The sequence below is a fragment of the Amblyomma mixtum genome, chromosome 3 (assembly GCF_055824585.1).
Source record: "Amblyomma mixtum isolate Tamu chromosome 3, ASM5582458v1, whole genome shotgun sequence".
In the NCBI taxonomy this organism is placed as follows: Eukaryota; Metazoa; Arthropoda; class Arachnida; order Ixodida; family Ixodidae; genus Amblyomma; species Amblyomma mixtum.
In genome coordinates this window covers 207,433,649-207,455,280 of record NC_143014.1, presented here as the reverse complement: position 1 = coordinate 207,455,280, position 21,632 = coordinate 207,433,649, and the positions used below count along the sequence as shown (strand labels likewise).

The 21,632-nt window shown below is 48.9% G+C and overlaps 4 non-coding genes and 2 pseudogenes across 4 annotated transcripts; all 6 read left to right on the top strand.

Annotated features, from left to right (window-relative positions):
* Positions 1 to 4,045: 4,045 nt before the first annotated feature.
* TRNAL-CAG (transfer RNA leucine (anticodon CAG)) lies at positions 4,046 to 4,128 on the top strand. The gene has a single exon. It is a non-coding gene; the product is annotated as a tRNA-Leu (tRNA).
* A 473-nt stretch (positions 4,129 to 4,601) lies between these two features.
* LOC149353447 (uncharacterized) lies at positions 4,602 to 5,519 on the top strand (annotated as a pseudogene).
* Positions 5,520 to 9,465: 3,946 nt separating this feature from the next.
* On the top strand, positions 9,466 to 9,549 carry TRNAL-CAG (transfer RNA leucine (anticodon CAG)). Its single transcript has one exon. It is a non-coding gene; the product is annotated as a tRNA-Leu (tRNA).
* Positions 9,550 to 14,361: 4,812 nt separating this feature from the next.
* Positions 14,362 to 14,445, top strand: TRNAL-CAG (transfer RNA leucine (anticodon CAG)). The gene has a single exon. It is a non-coding gene; the product is annotated as a tRNA-Leu (tRNA).
* A 5,743-nt stretch (positions 14,446 to 20,188) lies between these two features.
* Positions 20,189 to 20,272, top strand: TRNAL-CAG (transfer RNA leucine (anticodon CAG)). The gene has a single exon. It is a non-coding gene; the product is annotated as a tRNA-Leu (tRNA).
* A 91-nt stretch (positions 20,273 to 20,363) lies between these two features.
* LOC149353443 (uncharacterized) lies at positions 20,364 to 21,366 on the top strand (annotated as a pseudogene).
* Positions 21,367 to 21,632: the final 266 nt, after the last annotated feature.

Sequence of the window (21,632 nt, the reverse complement as noted above, 5' to 3'; positions counted from 1 at the left end):
CCTTATTTCTTTCATATTTAGTGTTTATATTCCTAGTCCTTTTTCCGCCACTGTGAGTCAACGCTCTTTCTGTCGTTAAGGTTAACGGACTGTATTCCAAGGGAAGGCAAGCGTGGCAGGGGGCAGCAGAAAGTTAGGTGGGTGGATGAGATTAAGAAGTTCACAGGGATACGGTTGCCGCCGCTGGCACAGGACAGGGTTAATTGGATAGACATGGGAGAGGCCTTTGCCCTGCAGTGGGCTTAGTCCGGCTGTTGAGGGTGATCGTGCTTTAAATACCTTGGACACCCGCCTGGTGTCGTCCGATTTCCTCAAGCGTATTTCAAATAATATTTTTTTTTTCATTTATTTATTGGTCTTTGTTGCATTAAAAATGTACGCAAACACTGCCCTCTCTGAGCTTCCCATGTTTCCAGCGATGCCCAGCCGATGTCCTCCTGAACTGCTTCATTTGTGATTTTGTCGTTGGCACCTAGTGCTAACATGCCAGCAGCTCTCTCATTTGTTTCTCGACACGACTTAACTTCTATCAGTCATTATGCAAAAAACCGCATTCCGAGAAGTATAAGCCGTGGCACCATTATTCGTTTCCAATTAATTCTCAGTACTTCATACCTGTTGTGTCCCCATAGTGCTCTATGCTTCATTATCGCGGCATCTCTACGCCCCTTCTCCTTTCTATTTTCGTGCTTTTCCATGTAAGTCTCTCCTACGTTTCCCATATTCCGAGCTATTTGCATTCTGCCAGATCGTTTTATCAACAGCGCCACCTTCTTGGGAAGGTGGCTCCATCTATTGTCTTGGCCGGAAAACAACTCCACGCTAGTACGCGTGATCGCATTCGGGGTAGACAGACCAAACAGGACACAGGTGGCGAAAATCGGCACTTCGAAGCTTCCGAATTTATTTTCGTTGGTTCTAAAACTCCAGACTGATGGTAAAAGCTTTTTATTTAGCAGTGACGCCATTAGGTCAGGAAATGGCTGAGTCTTCGGATGATTATGAGGCCGCAGACGCTTGCACCATCGTGCTGACAGCTGACGGCACGTCAAGAAAATCTGACGAGTTGCGCGTAAGCTAGGTGGTGTAAAACGTCTCAGATGTAACGGTAGTTGTGACGGCAGTCGAGGTAGGGATGCAGGGCAACTGTCAAGCTACTTTCCAAGGTATCTGACCGAGCTCGAGATACAGAAGCAGCTAGGTATATTGTGGGAAGCTTGAGAGGTTAGTGATTTCCTGGCGACTGTTTTAAAGGCGATGTTAGTCGCACTTCACTTGTCGAGTGCGCCCAGTGTGCACACCCTCAGTTGGTTGTGCGATTAGCTAGGGCGATTAGTTTGTTTCGTGAATGTCGATGAGAATATGTGACAAGCGCTGTTTCGCCCCTGCCAACGCTCTACGACTGGAAAATCTTGTGGCCACGAATAAATTGTCTCGTCGAATAGCGGAGATCTAGATCTAGGCCCCAAGCAGGGTATACAACTGCATGTGTTCTTTTAAATGTACCAGAGGCAGACAATGAGGGCGAGTGAGCTCTAGTCCACTCTTCTTGGGAGCTAAATAATGTGGCACAATTTTAAAGTGACGAAAAAGCGCACGGAAAAATCTTGCATGCAAAGTTTCATGAAAAACACGATGCTTTGACATGTGAAAAACAAAACGAGGTCGCTGTACATAACACTAAACTCGCTTTCTTTTTTTGCTGGCATGTAGTCAGTTCTCATGCCATGACTTCTGCCAGTTTAGATCTGTGAAAGTTTCTTTCATGCCTGGTTATTTTCTAGCACATTTAGTGTTGATATATTCCTGTGTGCGAATGAATGTCTGTTTTTAACATAGCCATATGCACACGTACTAATGTCAGCAAAAATGAGCTGGGTGGGTGTTCTCGGGGAAAAAAAAATCTATAGCGCTGCCTCGCTACCCAGTCGCCTTGTGTTATTACCAGCGGTCGAGCATGCATGTCCTCTCATACCTTCTAAAATTTCAGGCGATCGACCTACGTGACTGCACCGAAATAATTTTTTTTTTCCCGTTCACTCCCGTCCCGTAAACATTTGCTGCCAGGAGTGCATTCTGCAAATTTAAGTTTTTGACCATCCGTTCCCCACTAACAAAGCCTTCAGGGCATCAATGAGACGCGGCCGATACGACGAAACCCTTTTGGCTGACGCTTGCAATCTAAATACTCCCTTTGTCTTCGCCCATGTGAAGCGGTTCAACTGAAACAGCCTGCACCCACACACAAGCCACAGCTGCCGATGCACTTAGCGCGGTTCTGGAGATCATTTCTTCCGCTTTCAATAGTTGTTACTACAGCCAACAACAACACAGTAGTGGCCGGACAACCTTCAGTCTCTATTCGTGGCAATACCTGTACGTAAAACGCTTCGCAAGTACTTCGTCCCGCAAAAGACTGCAAGCGCATAAGTATTCTGGGTACTATGCCTTGGTGCTCCTGGCGCCGGCGCATACCAGAGAGGAGGAGCGGTGCTGAGCGCGCCTAGTTCGAGGTTCTTTTCCTCCTCGCCGTGTAAACGGTGTATACAGCTTCTACAGAAACTTCTTAGATGAATAAGAGTCGCCACAGTCCGGGGATTGCAGCCGGGGCCAGCGCCTATCCTGGGGCAGTCGTTCTACCAACTACGCTAACCAGGACGCCCAGCAAGTACAGTCGAACCTCGCTATAACGAAACTGTTTATAACGAAAAAGGGATATAACGAAATAATGACAATTTGCCTTGGAAGCTCGGACAACACGGGCTATAACAAAGCTACGGCTGTTACGAAGGAATCGCCGGGCCCCTTCAAATTCGTTATAACGAGCTTATGCGGCGAGGCAGAATTGATCAACAACTCGAAGTGCGAGCGATGTTATTCCAATGATTCAGGGGAATTCCTCCCAAGGTGAAGTAGTTTTGTAATAAGATTTGTCGATATGTAGTAAACTGTAGCAGAAGCGGCCGTATGGCTGTGCATAAGTGGACGCTAATGAGTATAATTACTCCCTTATTACGTCTTTGTCTACTTTAATGCAGCTGTTTAGGGCGCGAAAGCACCGCTTACAGGCAAATAAGCGAACAGGAAAACGGTAGATGAACATGGAAGCACGACATCAAGAAGAAGCGAAGAGTGCTGCCTGAAATGCGACTAACACGACGCGGGTAGAAAGGTTTTACTACTCCAATTTCGCAAGCTGACGATGATAGTCTCAGATTGTTTTCAGCGAGGTGCAGAAATAGGCGTCGAAGTAAGTTGCCTCAAAGAGCACGCAAAGTCTCAAGAACACATAATGTTATACTTAGCGTTGCGAAGAAATTCTAACGTTATAAACACAAGTATTACACAAGAAAAAAAAAACAATATTGACAACACGTAAATCGCTAGAACTGAATTTCGCGGGTGCATAATGAATCGCCCCTACAGGCGCATCGCCACATAAGAATCAATGAAAAAAAAAAAAGATAGCAGCACTGGAGCTCTGCGTTTTTGTTAAATATTATAGAAAGCGCGGATTAGTGCTTCCAATGTAATTCTCTCAAGCTCGATAGCGACGTCAGATGGCAAACAAGAATATTACATGTCCGCGACATTTTTGGATTTCATGTAGCTAGAAGCTGCACGCTGCTCCCCTACTGCGAGGTAAACCCGGGGCATAAACATAAGAGCAAGGTTTCCGGCGCTCAGTGATCCTGGACTAAAGCCCTGCAATGCGTGAATGCCGGCTTACTGTCCATCTGGTGGTTCTCATGCCGTTCAGCACACGGATGATAAGCGTAGCGCGTGCTAACTACATTCTCCCCCGTATTCGCACATCATGTAGCGAAGTCTATGATGACGGTGACATCTACTGCAAATGAGAACGTGTGCAAAAGAAAACGCATGAAATTCGAGGGGGTTCAATGCGAATACTGGCCTTAGTATCGCACGCATAGTGCGCAGTATGCCATGTACCTAGTACAGCAGTAATTTCCATTTTTTTTTTTTAATCAGCGCACGAAAGGAAGCTTTGGTGCTGCTTTCGTTTCTCTTCCACACCGTTCCGGCAGAATGGCCGAGCGGTCCAAGGCGCTGCGTTCAGGTCGCAGTCCGGTCTTCCGGGCGTGGGTTCGAATCCCACTTCTAACAGAGGTTGCTTGCCCTTCTTTGTTTTAAATCGGCATACGAAACGAAGCTTTGGCGCTGCTTTCGTTTCACTGCTGCACCGTTCCGTCAGGATGGCCGAGCATTCTACTTCCGGCCACCGAGCGTGACGGACGCTTGTAGAATGGGCTCCACTGGAGCAGCGATTGCGGCCCGTGCCGGCCGCGGAAACAGGATTGCTGAAACTGCTGATAACGAGTACCAGGTTCTTTTGCCAACTTTGCCTACCGGACGGGTGGCGTTAAATACATACTGTTTTTCTTCATGGCGATGTGCGACGGCGGCCTTTCAAAGTCGAAGACTTCCGTGATGCCCTGGTCAAGAACGCAACTCTCCCTGACGTGATAGCGGTGGGGGCGTACCAGGTTAACCACTTATGGGCGGTGACCCTCAGCACCCCCGAGGCAACCAAGTGGCTGCTCGCCGTGAAGGAAATGCAAGTGAAAGGGGGCCGGTGCATGATCATCGACCCTGAGGACCAGCACGTCAAACTACGGCTGCATTGGATGCTGCCCGTCGTCGATGACGAGGACATCAGAACGGCATTTGCAGCGTTCGGAAAGATCACCGCAGTGACCCGCGAACGGTGGCGAGTTCAAGGAATGACTGAAAAGGCCTCTACTACAAGGACTGTTTTATTGAAGATGAAGCCAGGCGTAACAGTCGAAGACATTCCTCATCAGCTGAGGGTGGCGGGAGAGCTTGCGCTTGTGGTTGTGCCTGGTAGGCCAATGCAATGTCTGCGCTGCCGCGGCACTGGACACGTACGGCGGGAATGCAAAATTCCTCGCTGTCAGAATTGTAAGTGATTCGGTCATGGTGAGGCTGACTGCATTCGCACCTACGCATCGGCCACGGGAGTCGCGTTGGAGGACGAAAAGGCGGAGCTGCAAATGGATGCCGCTGAAGCTGAGGAGGCGGCTAAGGGGGCAGGGGGAGCGGAGAAGGTAGCAGCAGCCACCGTCTCCTCACCTGCTTCCGTGGAGGACACCGAGACGCCCAGCGACCAAGGGAAGGAGCCTGAACTTCCAGGCGCCGCGGAGACCGAAACGGCAGGGGACGGCGAATCTGCAGGTGCTTCAAAAACCGAGGTGCCCGAACCTATGTGCAGCGACGAGGGCAGGGATGACGGCGACGGCCGCATGGCGACCGTTAGTGCTCCCGTCAAGCGCCCTCACAATCTGACTCTCAACGAAGGGACCAACGAGACTACCACCAGTGCAGAGGAGCCTCCAACGAAAGCTGCGCAGGCCCGGAGGCCTGCATTCAAGCCGCGCCCCAACGTTTCATCTGAAAGACGAGTGGCCGCAAGTTCACCTTTGCGGCAAGGCCACGGCGACCGACCTGAAGACCCTGGCGTCACACAAAGCGTCTAGCGATACGCTGGACGCGAGAGGAAAGCGCCATGCTCTCAGTCTCTACACCTTTTTGTCGAAATGGCTCCGCTATGTTTTCTGAAAATAGCCACACTTAATGCAAGGGGGTTGGCGGGGAAAAGAAAACAGAGTCAAGTATATCGACTTATAACAGACTATGACATTGACCTGTTGGCGGTACAAGAAACTAAAGTAGACGGGGAGGAAGAGACCGGGAGCATGGTGCAGCGTTTCACGTGTAGGTATTACGCAGTAGTGGCTCATGCAGTTGGAACGTCGGCTGGGTGTGTGCTCTTCGGCAAAAAGCTGCCGGGCCTGGTTGTTCAGGCTTATGCAACATGTTCTCATGGACGATTTATTGTGCTTGATTATGCTTACATGAATGTGGAGTGGAGAATAATCTGCCTTTACGCACCTAACAAAGTTGACGAGAAGGCAGCCTTTTTTGGAAAAGTTGAGGAATACTTCACTGTCGAAAGGCAAAAAATGATCGTCATGGGTGATTTCAACTGTGTCTTGGCTGCGCGGACAAAACAAGGGATAGAATATTCAGAGACAGAAGTACCGAAAGAAAGTCCGAGTTAGTGGAAAAATGGAATATTGAAGATGTGGCTGACTGTTTAGAGGGTGAGCGGGATGTGAAATTCACGCACTTTCAGCGGACGAGTCACGCACGTCTAGACCGTATTTATATGGCGGTAGACCTGCTGCCAAAATGCAACAATTACAAGGTTGAACCTGTGTCCTTCTCGGACCACTGTTTGGTACAGTGTAGGATAGGAACAGCAAACCGGGACAATGCTTTTAATTGGGACTTTTGGAAATTTAGTGATAAGCTGTTAAAGTGTGAACGTTTTTGTGACAATATAAAAGAAGAAATTGGCAAAGTAGAGCCAAATTCAAGACAAAAGTTATGGGAGCAGTGGGAACTATGTAAGCAGCAAATTAAAATATACGCAATTGAAAAGACTAGCTGCTTGAAAAAAGAGGAAAAAATAGAGGAAAAGGATTTAAGAGAACTGCTGCGGAAACTAATTGAGCAGGAGAGTAAAGCTCCTGGTAAGCTCCTGGATGACGTAAAGAAAATTAAACAAAAGCTTGAAGTTATGGAACAAGAGCGTTATCGCGGTGCGCTGGTGCGTGCGAGAGCCGAAGAGGCGGTTTTCGGTGAAACACCAACAAAACGAGCATTGGGCATGGAAAAAGCACGGGCTGAGCGCAATAGGATTGTTAAAATTGAATGGGGAGGTGTCGTAGCAGATGGCGAAACGCATATAAAGCAAGCTTTTGCTGAATACTATCCGGCGCTTTTCGCAAAACACGACGTAGACATCGACACATTCAAGGGAAGGTTTCTAGGAGCGATGGCAAAATTAGATGACTAACAGAAACAGAGATTAGAGGCGTAATTACTGAATCCGAAGTGCAAACAGCAATAGAAAATTTAAACTCGGGTAAGTCGCCTGAACCAGACGGTTTAAGTGCGGCTTTCTATAAAGCCTTTAAGCAAGACATTTCCCCTTTGCTAACGGTACTCTTTAATGACAAATATGAATTAAAAGCACTACCTCCTTCCTTTGGCGTATCTTACACTGGCCTAATTCCGAAAACGAAAGATAGTGAAAAGTTAAAGCATGTTACAGCCTACAGGCCAATTTCACTTAGGAACGTGGACTACAAGATATTCATGAAGGTGCTAGCAAGGCGGTTACAAAGAGTAATGAATGTGATAGTAGGTTCTCATCAGACCTCATTGGGGGCCCCCATTACGGTGCAGCGTTCGGTGCGCCAGGGCTGCCCCCTCAGCCCACTTTTATTTTGTCTGTACATTGAAACGCTATGCTTGGTTATCATTCAGAATGATTCAATTCGTGGGTTTCAACTGCAAGCGTCTGAAGTAAAGCTCTTAGCATATGCCGACGATGTCGCCATATGCTGCGTCCACCAAGGAAGTATTACAGCAACGGTTGAAGTAGTGAAGTGTTTCCGGGATCTCACGGGCAGTTTAATTAACTGGGGCAAATGCCTGGGATTCTGGCATGGAGAATGGCCGACAACCCCAGACACATTCGCTGGCGTGACGTGGGTGAACACCCCAGCGAAGTACCTGGGTGTCCCATTGGAATTCTACAAAAACAATGACGACCTCTGGTTAAGCCAGCTTCAGGAAACGCGAGAAAAAGCAGACAGGTGGAAGGGGGTTCCTCTATCGTTCTTTGCCAGGGCCACGGTGTGTAACCTTTTTTTTTGTAAGTAAGCTATGGTATCTGATGCACGTACTGCACTGCTCGCGGCTGATTGTGCAAAGGCTGCACAGAGTGTTCGCCACCTTTATATTGGCATCGCAATGGTAAATGTGTAGCCGAACGAATTTGTTCAGAAGGGTGAAGGATGGTGGTCTCAGTCTGTCGCATCTCTTTGTGCGACAACTTGTAAATAGGTTCGTGTTTTTTCGTGACACAAGCGATCCTTTTTTGCGCACAGTGTGCCAAGTTAGATTAAGATGTGCGCTGCCTAGTTTTGTTGTTGGCACAAATGGGATGCTCGGACCCATCCCGTGTCCCATTGGAATTCTACAAAAACAATGACGACCTCTGGTTAAGCCAGCTTCAGGAAACGCGAGAAAAAGCAGACAGGTGGAAGGGGGTTCCTCTATCGTTCTTTGCCAGGGCCACGGTGTGTAACCTTTTTTTTGTAAGTAAGCTATGGTATCTGATGCACGTACTGCACTGCTCGCGGCTGATTGTGCAAAGGCTGCACAGAGTGTTCGCCACCTTTATACTGGCATCGCAATGGTAAATGTGTAGCCGAACGAATTTGTTCAGAAGGGTGAAGGATGGTGGTCTCAGTCTGTCGCATCTCTTTGTGCGACAACTTGTAAATAGGTTTGTGTTTTTTCGTGACACAAGCGATCCTTTTTTGCGCACAGTGTGCCAAGTTAGATTAAGATGTGCGCTGCCTAGTTTTGTTGTTGGCACAAATGGGATGCTCGGACCCATTTCAGGGTTTTTCAAAGAGGTGGTGACTAGTATACGGTTTTTGTCGACGCGTTTTTCAAATGGTTATCTTTTTTCAGTGAAAAGAACAACACTCTTCAAAGATGTATGTGACAACATTCTTCCAGAACCATTGTACCGAGCCCTGCATAGTGGACAGCCCGGTCAGAATGTTTTAAAAAGGGTAAAGAGAATGCAGGTGACACCTGGCATGAAATCCTTTTTCTTCAAGCTACGTACGGAAACACTGCCAGTAAAGAAATTTCTAGAGCAACGGGGTTTTTTCTTACCGTGGGGAGCTGACTGTCTGATATGCAAACAGCCCGAAACTATAGACCATGTTTTTCTGCATTGCTGGGAAGGTGTGTACTTTTGGGATGTTCTACAGAGAACGGTCAAAAAAGATTTCCCATTGGACCCTCACGGCATTAGATACCTAGCAGTAAATAATGAAGACGGGATTCCATTTGACCTCATAATGCTGGCTGGCCTCCACTCTGTATGGGGTTCTCTCATGGCCGGTTTCCATTGTGATCAGGACGCGAGGCCCGCACGGATGTATTTTCGCGAGATTATATCCAGATTTGTTGAAGTTTAGAAATCGCTTGAGTGTGTACCACAGTGGTTGCCGAGAGTAGAAGCCTTGACAGCGCTGAAGAAATTTTAATGCGACAATGTCAGTGCAAAACTGACTGCTATTGCATTTTTTGTTTCTTTCTGTTTTTGTTTTAGTGTATCGTCCTGTATTACTGCTCACTGTCGGAGACTGGCAATACGGAAAAAAAAATATGGCCGAGCGGTCCAAGGCACTGCGTTCAGGTCGCAGTCCGATCTTCCGGGCGTGGGTTCGAATCCCACTTCTGACAGAGGTTGCTTGCCCTTCTTTTCTTTTAAATCGGCATACGAAACGAAGCTTTGGCGCTGCTTTCGTTTCACTGCTGCACCGTTCCGTCAGGATGGCCGAGCGGTCCAAGGCGCTGCGTTCAGGTCGCAGTGCGGTCTTCCGGGCGTGGGTTCGAATCCCACTTCTGACAGAGGTTGCTTGCCCTTCTTTTTTTTTAAATCGTCGTACGAAACGAACCTTTCGCGCTGCTTTCGTTTCACTGGTGCACCGTTCCGTCAGGATGGCCGAGCGGTCCATTCCACTTCCGGCTTCCGTGGGAGACGGTCGTGTGATGGGAAGCTCTGAGCGCGCTTCGTTATCGGTCATGTCTGGCCGAGGTTTCGGTGAGCGACGCCCACCAGTAGGCTATCGCTTAGTTTTGCCTACGCTGCCTTCGGGAGACGCAATGAAGACAGCGGTTTTCCTTCACTGCGATATTGCCGGGCGGCCTTATCGCATACAGGATTTTCGTGAGCCTTTGGAAACTGCCGGTGTTCTACCTTTCGTGGCTGGCATTGGGGCCTTTCAAATGTCGCATGTGTGGATGTTGAAGCTGAAAACTGCGGAAGCGAAGGAACGACTGCTGAAAGAAGGAGCACTTGAAGTGAAAAAACACTATTGTGCGGTCATAGACCCCAACAAACGTGAGTTGGCCTTCAGGGTGCACTGGGTGCCCTTCTACGTGTCGAATGAATCTGTGCAGAAGGCTTTTGAAGAATTTGGAGATGTGACAGACGTCAACCGCGAGCAGTGGAACAGTCCCGGGTTCGAAGACGTCGAATCGACCACCCGTCTGGTGCGTATGGTTCTGAAGGAGGGGCTCTCTATCGATGATTTGCCCCACATGCTCAAGTTCTACGGAGGACAAGTGTTGGTGGTGGTGCCTGGACGGCCACCAATATGCCTACGGTGCAAAAGGACGGGACATATTCGACGGGACTGCCGCACGCCAAGATGCAGTTTGTGTCACGCCTTCGGACACGAACGGGAAGGGTGCGTTCGCACGTATGCGCGTGTGGCCACGGGTACTGCTCCGCCGCAAGACGACGGCAGCGAGCTGCTCATGGACCAGGAGGAACTGGAGAACGCCGGAGCCCCGTCCCCTTCGGGACTCAGCGACGGCCCTGCTTCCCAGCAGCCGGAGCTGCCCGCTGGCGACGAGAAGTCACAAGGTGACCCCGCTGCAGAAACGACTGGCAAGAAGGCGGATGCTGCTGCGGCGCCAGAAGAGCCAACGAGGGAGAGCACTTCAGGCGACCACGACTCCGAGGCGCCGATGGATGCGACAGTCGCTTCCATTAAGCGACCTCGTGACTACGAAAAGGCACCGGCTACGGAACGAGAACTTCGTCGGCTAGAAAGGCATTGGAGAGGGGAGGGAGCCAAGAAAGGCAAGTTAGCCTTGTCGCGGTCCTCGTCGCTAACTCGCGACGAGAGGCCGAAGCAGTGAGCCTTAGTCACTGTTGTTTGTTTGCTGTGTGCACGCTATGGCTTATTTGAAGAAACCGCTAAAAGTTGGCACTCTGAACGTACGAGGGCTTGCCTCGAAGCGTAAGCAAGTGCAGTTGAACCGACTGTTCGGGGAGTTAGATCTAGATATCGCGGCTATTCAAGAAACAAAAGTTGAGGATGAGCAGCAAACAGATAACATGGTGCTTGGTTTTCGTTCGCATTTCAATGTTTGTGTAAGCCATGCGGCTGGTTTGTCGGCGGGATGCTGTCTTTTCCTGAGGAAAAACATAGGCATAGTGGAGGAACAAATAATAACTTGTGCAAGGGGGCGGTTTATCGTGTGTGACTTCACATATGAAACATTCGCGTTGAGGGTTGTTGTCCTGTATGCTCCCACGATACAAAAGGAACGGCGCGGTTTTTTTGAACAGTTAGCCTCGTTCCTTGATTGCAGTCGAGTGCTCATACTATTGGGAGACTTCAATTGCGTTTTGGACCCTCAAGATTGTTCAAATGTAAAGGATGTAAAAGACCCACGTGTTGACTTCTTGAAGACTGTCCTCAACGAGTGCAGCTTGGAGGATGTAATAGGCCTGGCGAAGAGTCAGAATCACGTGCATTTTACGCATTTTCAAGGTAGTAGCCACGCACGACTGGACAGAATATATGTGTCGCCGCAGTTTTCACCTTCCTGTGAGCAGTATGAAGTGAGGCAAGTGTCATTTAGTGACCACTGCCTAGTTACGGTAACTTTGGGAGGAAGGAAACAGCGTAAAGCAAAAATGAACTGGGATATGTGGAAACTAAACTCAAGACTTATAGAAGACGACATATTTTTAAGGAAAGTTAGAGAAATCATGGATATGTTTAATAATAGTGAAACAGGATGTATTGAATCTTGGGAACGCTTTCAGCAGGAGGTGAAAATCCATGCCATTGAGCGTTCAGCTATAAGAAAATATGAGGAAAAAAAAGAAGAAAAGCAACTGCGTGGGCTTTTGACGAATTTAGGGCGCGAAGAGGAAAAAACGCCGGGCATGTTCATGCATGATATAAAAGGCGTCAAAGTTAGGCTAGAAGCTTTAGATGCTCAGAAGTACAGAGGGGCAGCGATAAGAGCACTCACGGAAAAGTGGCTGACTGGTGAAGTGCCAACAAAACGCGCGCTCTCAGATGAAAAGCGATACGCGCGGTCAAACGAGATATCAGTTATCGAATACAAAGGACAAATCCTCAGTGAACAAAGTGGAATTTCGAGTGCATTCGTGGAACAGTACCGTGAGCTGTTTGCACGCAAAGCACCAAGTGAAGAAGGGTTTCGGGAAAACTTTTTGCCACTTATGTCAATATTAGGAAATGAGATTACTGAAGAACTAGAGAGCGAAATAAGTATTAAGGAAATAGAGACAGCAATTGATGAATTGAATGATGCCGGAAAGTCGCCGGGGCCTGACGGTTTGCTGCGGCCTTTTATAAGAGCTTTAAATATGACTTTGCCGCTATGCTCTTAAGCTTTTCAAAGAGTGTTTTGAGGTCGGTAGGCTGCCACCTTCGTTTAGCAATGCTCATACGGTCTTAATTCCGAAGACAGATGACCCAGCCAAGCTGGTAGAAGTAACAAGCTATAGACCGATCACGTTAACAAACGTTGATTATAAAATTCTGATGAAAGTGTTAGCTAAGCGATTGCAATACGTCATAAAGGATATTGTAGGACCTTATCAAACGTGTGGAATAAAAACAAGAAGCATATTTAAAAATATTCATGTTGCACGCAGCGGGCTCGAGTGCTGCGATGCTTTAAATAAGAAAGTGGCTATGGTTCAAATTGACTTTGAAAAAGCATTTGGTCCGGTATCTCATGAAATACTCTATTGTTTGTTGGAACACATTGGTTTTGGCTCGGTTGTTCTCAAAGGGGTAAAAATGGCTTATGCATGTTGCTCGACACGCCTTTTTGTAAACAAAATATTATCTGAAAGAATTGATGTGAGGGCATCTGTTCGACAAGGATGTCCACTGTCCCCTCTACTTTTTGCAATTTATTTGGAGCCTTTTTGTACGATGATAACTGCGAGCGAGCACATCCGAGGTTTTAGGTTGGGAGCCTGTGAGGTGAGAATACTGGCATATGCAGATGATGTGGCCCTCTTTTGTGAAGACCGTCAAAGTATTGTAGAAGTGTTACAAGTAACCGAAAGGTTTTGCAGGCAAACTGGTAGCGCTGTTAATCTAGATAAATGTCTCGGAGTCTGGCATGGGCAATGGGACTTGGAACCAGAATCGTTCTGCGGGGTTCGATGGGCTACAACTCCCGGGGTTTATTTGGGAGTCCCGCTGGACAAATATGGGAAGAATACCAATTACTGGAATGATAAAGCGGAAGAAATGCGTGACCGGACCAAGGGATGGATGGGCCGTAATCTTTCTATTTTCGCGCGTGCAACTGTATGTAACACCTTTATTGTGGCAAAGATCATGTATTTACTTCAAGTATTATATTGTGCACGAACCAATATCCAAAGGTTTCATCGGGTTTTTGCGGTTTTCATTTGGGCGTCTAATTGGGAACAAATTCGCAAAAATAATCTCTTCCGGAGAGTAAAGGTCGGGGGACTGTCTCTAATGCATCTCTATGTGCGGCAGGTTGTTTTAAGGTTTTGTTTCCTGCGTGACAAAAATGACTCCTTTCTGCGAACATTCACACAAATCATGTTATCCAGTGCACTTCCAGAAATCATTCTCTTCTTGCAGTGCTCGGCGGTACACAGTGTCTCGCATCCTGCGAGGGGTTGTCTGGTCGTTCAGGTTTTTGCAAGCGCGGTTCTCTCTAGAGTATTTAGCGACTGTAACGCCGAAGCGATTATACAAGGATCTCATTGAACAGTTGTTCCCAGCGCCACTGTACAGAACCTTATACTGCGAAGGCCCTGGGAAATACGTTCTCAGGCGAGTTAAGAAGATGACTGTTGCACCTGGCGTCAAAACATTCTTTTTTCAAATTACATACCGTAACCCTACCAGTAAAAACATGGCTAGAGGAAAAGGGCCTTTTTGTTCCTTGGGTATCGAACCGTCTCCTGTGTAGAAAACCGGAGACGGTAGAACATGTGTCCTGGATTGTTGGGAAGCGGTATTCTACTGGGATGTTTTGCAAAGAACCCTAAAAAAGGACTTGCCATTGACACCGCGCGGAATTCGGTACCTGACCACTGAAAGTGGTGTTGCACAGTATGACCAGATTATGTTATTGAGCCTTCACAGCATTTGCAGGAGTAGAATGGCTGTTAGACATAGTGACTTGGACGCACGATCGGTATGTCATTATTTTGTGGAACATGTGTATAAATTAAGAGAAGTCTTGAAGCAACAAGATTACGTGGATGATGTATTGAGTCTGATGGACCAAGTTGTGTTAATGAAAGTCCATTAGACACGGTTGTCTGCCAAGGGGCATGACAACTACGATATTTTACTGATGTATCCATTCATGCAATAGAGAAAAAAAAAAGTCAGGATGGCCTAGCGGTCCAAGCCGCTGCGTTCAGGTCGCAGTCCGGTCTTCCGGGCGTGGGTTGGAATCCCACTTCTGACAGGGGTTGCTTGCCCTTCTTTTTTTTTTTAAATCGGCATACGAAACGAAGCTTTGGCGCTGCTTTCGTTTCACTACTGCACCGTTCCGTCAGGATGGCCGCATTCTACTTCCGGCCACCGAGCGTGACGGACGCAGGATCATGAGCTCCCACGGAGCGGCGACAGCGGCCCTTGCCGGCCGCGGAAACAGGCTGGATGTAAAAGATGATAACGACTACCAGATTATTTTGCCGCAGCTGCCCACCGGGCGTGTTGTGTTAAACACGGTTTTCTTGCATGATGACGTGCGTGCGAGGCCCTTTCGGGTCGAAGAGTTTCGTGAAGCCTTGGTCGAGACTGGTACGCTCAACGACGTGGTAGCTTTGGGGGCGTATCAGGTGAACCACGTCTGGGCGGTGACTCTCAGTAGCGCGGAGGCAACGAAGCGCCTTCTCGCTTTTAAGGAGGTTCAGGTGAAAGACCGTCGGTGCATCATTATCAACCCAGAAGACCAACAGGTGAGACTGCGACTGCATTGGATGTTGCATGGCGTGGCAGACGAAGACATAAGGACGGCCCTCGCGGCATTCGGAACAGTTACCGAAGTTACTCGGGTGCGCTGGCGGGTTCAAGGTTTCCACCAGAAAGGGTCGACTACAAGAGCCGTGCTCATGAAGCTGAAAGCTGGCATGAAAGTGGACGACCTACCGCACCAAATCCGAGTCGCGGGAGAGCTGGCTCTCGTTGTCGTGCCCGGAAGGCCAATGCAATGTCTGCGCTGTGGAGGGAAGAGCCACGTCCGCAGGGATTGCAAGGTACCGCGATATACACAATGTAGACGGTACGGTCATGTTGCGGCGGACTGCGTGCGGACCTACGCAGCGGCGACAGGGTCGACGGCAAGGGACGAGTCGGTAGACCTGCTGATGGACGTAGACGAGGCTGAAGCTGCTGCGAGGGGTGCCGGAGGTGACGAAGGGCTGGCAGCGACGAAGCATTCATCGGTGTCTACGGGGGAAGAGAGCAAGCTGACTGACAGCGCGGAGACAGACTGCGGCAGCGGTATCACCTGAGACAGCTGAAAGAGCGTCAACTGAGGGTGGGAGCCCTCAGCTTGACGAGTCGCTGAAACCAATGGACTGTGAGGCCACGACGCGAAATGACACTATTGTAGCTAGTGTCTCCGTCCCCGCAAAACGCTCCCATGCACAGACCGACAGTGAAGAAGACAAGGCGGCCGCGACTAACCCAGAGGAGCCGCCTGCAAAAGCACCTCCAGTACGACGACCACCTTTCAAGCCGCGGCCAAATGTCGCGACGGAAAGACGGCCGGCCGATAAGCCGGCACCGCAGCAGAGTGACCCTGGTCCACCCGATGACTCAGGGGCAAAAGACGGCGTCTAGCTTAGTGCTAGGCGTGGAAGGTAAGCACCATGCTTCCGGCCTCTTCTTTCGCTACCAAAATGTATCCGGAGTCGTGCCTTAATTTCGCCACGCTTAAGGTAAGGGGCATGAGCGGGAAGCGAAAGCAGAGTCAAGTGCTCCGGCTTTTGACTGACCGAGACATAATGTTCTAACCGTTCAAGAAACCAAAGTGGAAAGGGAGATGGAGACTGGAGGCATGGTGCAACGATTCACGCCGAGGTACTATGCGATTGTGAGCCATGCGATTGGCAACTCTGCTGGGTGTGCTTTGTTTGTGAAAAAGTTGCCGGGACTCGAAATACAGGCGTATTTTTCTTGTCAATCGGGCCGCTACGTAGTATGCGATTTTTTGTACTGCAACGTTGAGTGGCGTGTGCTATGCATTTATACGCCAAACGTAGTGGAAGACAGGGCGACGTTTTTTGAGAAACTGCAACAGTATCTTCTTTCCGACAAACAAATAGTTTTCATGGGTGACTTTAACTGTGTTTTGAGCGCTCGCGATAAGAGCAGCACCCGTGCCTTCAGGGACAGAAGTACTGAGGTTTTAAATCGAATGATAGACGAATACGCCTTGGAAGATGTGGCCGAATGCTTAGAGGGTGCACGCGATGTGCTGTACACGCACTTTCAACGTGTCAGTCATGCGCGCCTAGACCGCATCTATATGTCACTTGATTTATTGCCGAAATGTCACAAGTACAATCTTTTGCCTGTTTCCTACTCTGATCACTGTGTAGTCGAGTGCTCTGTAGGATCGAAGAAGCGAAATAACAGCTTTTCGTGGGACCTAAGGAAACTAAACTCTAACCTGCTAAGTGAGAAAACTTTCACTGATTTCGTGGTAGAAAAGATTAATAAAAATACAGAGGGAGGGAAAAAAAACGAAGTCGGGTTGCAGTGGGAACTAGCGAAAGAAGACTTTAAAATGAAGGCTATAGAACGGTCCACCGTTCTAAGGCACGAAGAACGCTTACAAGAAAGGCAGCTGAAAGTTATGCTAGAAAAATTATTAGCTCAAGAATGCAAACAACCATGGAAGACATCAAGAAAACAAAGCAAAAGCTGGAAATTATCGCAGAAAAACGGTATCAGGGAGCGCTAGTTCGGGCGCGAGCGGCAGATTTGGTCGCGGGAGAAACACCCACTAAGCGCGCGCTTGGAATGGAAAAGGCGCACGCTCGACGAAACCAGATTCACGAGGTAGAATGGGCAGGCACTTCAGTCTCTGATAACGATAGCATACAGCTGGCCTTCTTTGAGCACTTTCAGACAATCTTTGCGCAACATGAAGTCGACTCGAATGCATTTAGAGCCGAGTTTTTGGAAGATATGCCACGGCTGGATGACGAGCAAAAGGAAATATTAGAGCAGCAGATTACGCAGCAAGGAGTCGAACGCGCGATAAAAAACTTAAACCCTGGAAAGTTTCCAGGCCCGGATGGTTTAAGTGCTGTTTCTTATAAAGTGTTTTAGAGTGAATTACCCCTTTGCTGACTTCTTTATTTAACGAAGCCTACAATCGTAATGCTCTGCCTCCATCCTACGCTACGTCCCACACAGTACTTATTCCTAAAACAGATGACGCGCAGAAACTTAAACTGGTTACAGCATACAGGCCCATTTCGCTGATGAAGGTCGATTACAAAATTTTTATGAAAGTGCTAGCTGCCAGACTTCAGATGATAATTAAAGAAATCGTTGGCCCTCATCAAACGTGTGGCATCAAGGGGCGGTCTATTGCTTATAATATCCACAAAGCAAGAAGTGTGTTGGAGTGCTGTGACGCCATTGGCGCTCGTGTGGCAGTTCTCCAACTAGATTTAGAAAAAGCTTTTGACTGTGTTGCGCATGAAATATTGTTTTCTATCCTTCATCATGTTAATTTAGGCACTATTATCACTGAGGGTGTGGCCTTGGCGTACAGAAATTGCACTACCAGGTTAATTGTTAATAAATCGTTTGGGGCCCCCATTAACGTTCAGCGTTCTGTTCGCCAGGGTTGCCCCCTCAGCCCTCTTTTATTTTGTATCTATATAGAAACTTTGTGTAAGCACATTATAAGAAATAATGCTGTTCAAGGATTTCGGCTACAGACGGCTGAAGTCAAGATCCTAGCATATGCAGATGATGTTGCTGTTTTTGGCGTGAGTCACGATAGCATTCGTAACGCGGTCAACGGTGTAAAGCGATTCAGCATTCTGACGGGGAGCAGGGTTAACCGGGGGAAGTGTGTGGGGTTCTGGCATGGACAGTGGCCAGTGACACCGGAAAATTTTGCTAACGTGACCTGGCACACGACCCCTGTGAAATACTTGGGTGTCCCGCTGGAAAATTACCGCGACAGCGAACCGTATTGGACACGGCAGGTGCAAGAAACACGCGAAAAGGCTGAAAAATGGAAAGCGTCCTATCTATATTTGCGAGAGCCACAGTGTGCAGTCTGTTTTTCATCAGCAAACTGTGGGATGTGATGCAAGTGATGCATTGTTCGCGAATTAATGTACAAAAGGTACATCGCATTTTTGCTGTTTTTGTGTGGGCCTCGAAACGGGAGAGGTGTACGCGAACCAATTTATTCAGAAGAGTAAGGGATGGAGGACTCGGGCTTGGACATTTATTTGCGAAGCAATTGGTAAATGGATTCCTGTTTTTGCGCGATGTGAATGATCCTTTTCTGCGCACAGTGTGCCAAGTAAGGCTCGGTAGGGCTTTGCCAGACTTTGTGATTTCAACTGAGTGTTGTTGCGGCTCGAGGTAGCGTGTCCGGGATGAGGAACAGTCTGAAGCTTCGAAGTTGGAGATTACAAAAACAAGCAGATTTAATGGCAAGAAACTAAGACACTTATTTACAAAAAGAAGAGCAAGGAATCAAACGTTAAGAGTTCATAGCGCCGAGCGTCTGGATGAGCCTGATACCCAAGGCTCAGAGCCACTGGATGAACCTATTACCGAAGGTCCAGAGCCACACTGGATGAACCTATTACCGAAGGTCCAGAGCGTTCGTTCCCACTTTGGTCGCAGGTTATATAGCTCAAGGCTCCGCCCTTTCACCAGGCGACAATCCATCGCGACACAAAAGATCGGCACTAGCACCGCCATCGAAGACCTGTTGAGCCCCCTCACTAGGCGGTAACTCATCGTGGCACAAAAGATCGCCACCACACGCCACAGACGCAGCTGGCCAAGACACCTGTTGAGAGCCCGCATGTGGGAACTGGTGAGGAAGATGTCCGCATTCCTATAGCATTGTGTCCTGTTGACGTCACAGCCGCCGCTGCGCAGGCTTCCTCTGATTCGTTCCGGTTTTTTTTTTAAGACGAGGGACACCCTTTCTTCTCCTGTCGTCGGTTGCTTCTCGAAGGGGAGGTCGTTTTCGCCGAGCCGAGTGTGGGAAGAGCCTCATCGGCCACTTCCCAGAAAGTCACCCTTTTCTGTGAGGTCATCGTGGGGTCAAGTTGAAGTCATACGACCCGTCAAAATTGCCGCTACGTTGAATCTCCCTCCGTTTCATCTCGGGTCTCAAGATGGGTCGTAACAGTGTATGATGGGTGGCATGTTTGGGTTTTTCAAGGAGATAGTCGCCAGCGTAAGATTTTTGAATGCTAGATTTTCAAAACAATATTTGAGTGATGTGAGCCGGAAAGATTTGTACAAGGATTTGAGTGACATCCTCTTTCCGGTGCCCTTGTACGGGGCCATGTACTGTGGAGGGCCCGGCTACAACGTATTGAAAAGGGTAAAGAAAATGAAGGTACCACCGGGAGTCAAGAGTTTCTTCTTTAAGTTACACTCTGGAACTTTACCTGTGAAAACTTTTCTTGAGGCAAAACAGATATTTCTTCCTTGGGGGTCGCATTGTATCATATGCAAACAGCCGGAGACAATTGACCACGTCTTTTTGCACTGTTGGGAAGGGGTCTATTTTTGGGACGTGCTGCAGAGGACTTTAAAGAAACAGCTTCCAATCCACTCATACGGAATAAGGTTTTTGCCAACCAAAAACGAGGATGGGGTTCCGTTAGGCTTAGTCATGCTGGTGGGCCTCCACAGTATATGGCGCTCCCGCATGGCAGGGTATCATTGTGACCCTGACGCACGGCCAGCCCGCATGTATTTTAGAGAAAGTATGCACAAGTTTCTGGAGGAACAAAAGCTAATAGTGGAGGTTCCTGAGTGGTTATCAAGGCTGGAACCCCTCGTAACTTTAAGAGAATTTTAATCTAAGTCAGGCCCACTCTTTGGGATCCTGGCTAACTCTGTATACTGTATGTACATATTATTATGTCCTGTTTTGTAATGTCGAAGCCCGGCAATAAAGAAAAAAGAAAGAAAGAAAAGTCAGGATGGCCGAGTGGTCGAAGACGCTGCGTTCAGGTCGCAGTCCGGTCTTCCGGGCGTGGGTTCGAATCCCAATTCTGACAGAGGTTGCTTGCCCTTCTTTTTTTTTTAAATCGGCGTACGAAACAAAGCTTTGGCGCTGCTTTCGTTTCACTGCTGCACCGTTCCGTCAGGATGGCCGAGCTACTTCCGGACGCAGAAGCGAACGGACGTGTCTCGATCGGCTCCGTCAGAGCGGGTTCAGCGGCCCAGTCGGGACGCGGTAACAGGATTTTGGAAACTGCTGACCAGGATTATCAAGTGATACTGCCGCAACTGCCATCAGGTCAGATTGTTTTGAACAGTTTTTTTGCACGGCGATGTGAGAGCGCGGCCTTTCCGCGTCGATGATTTCAGAGACGCCCTTGCTAATCTGGGACCACTCCCAGATGTTATCGCCCTGGGGGCGTACCAAATGAACCATGTATGGGCGGTAACTTTTAAGACAGCGGAAGCGGTGAAGAGCATGCTCGCTAAAGGCGACATGCTGGTGAAGGAGCGTCGGTGTCTGGTTATAAACCCGAACAACCAAGACGTCAGGCTCAAGCTTCACTGGCTCCTTCATAGAGTCAGCGACGATGATGTGCGGGCTGCGCTGGCAAATTATGGCAAGGTAACTGAGGTGACCAGGGAGAAGTGGCGTATCTACGGCATTACCGACAGGTCGTCGACGACGCGCCTCGTCGCCCTGAAGTTGAAGGCCGGTGTCAGTGTGGAAGACCTGCCCCATCAGGTGCGTGTGGGCGGTGAGCTGGCCTTAGTTGTGGTACCGAACCGGGCACCCTTGTGTTTGCGCTGCAACAGTAAGGGCCATATACGGCGTGATTGCAAAGTCCCACGCTGTTCTCGATGTCGGCGTTTTGGTCACAACGATACGGACTGCGTTAAAACCTACGCAACCGTCACCGGTCAGCCGAAAAAGAACGATGTGACCGAGCTCGTTATGGATGACGAAGACGCTGAAGAGGCTTCCAGAGGGGCTGGGAATGTGCCCGTGCAGTCTCCAACGGGCGACAAGGCTGAAGCCACCGAGGACACTCAAGGTGCTGTCAGCAAAGGCGACCAACAAGATCAAGGAAACACCACCCCCTCGGGGCGGGGACTGCGAAAGAAGACTCCGGCAAGGAGTTGGAAGTAGTGTCGACGGGGGGCTGGTGGGATGGTGAGCAAACCGTGGACACCACGAGTGCAATGCCAGGAAAAAGAGTGCACGAGGAAACAGTCGTCGCGGGCGACAACGCTGACGTGGAACCGCCTCCCAAGACGCCTGCTACTCGGCGGCCGAGTTTCAAGCCCAAGCCGAACATTCCGCCCGACCGCAGAGGCGACGGCACGGAGCCCTCGTAGCAGCGTGGGCCAGTCTTGTTCCTGCCCACGAAACTGCAATTAGCGTGCGTGCATCAT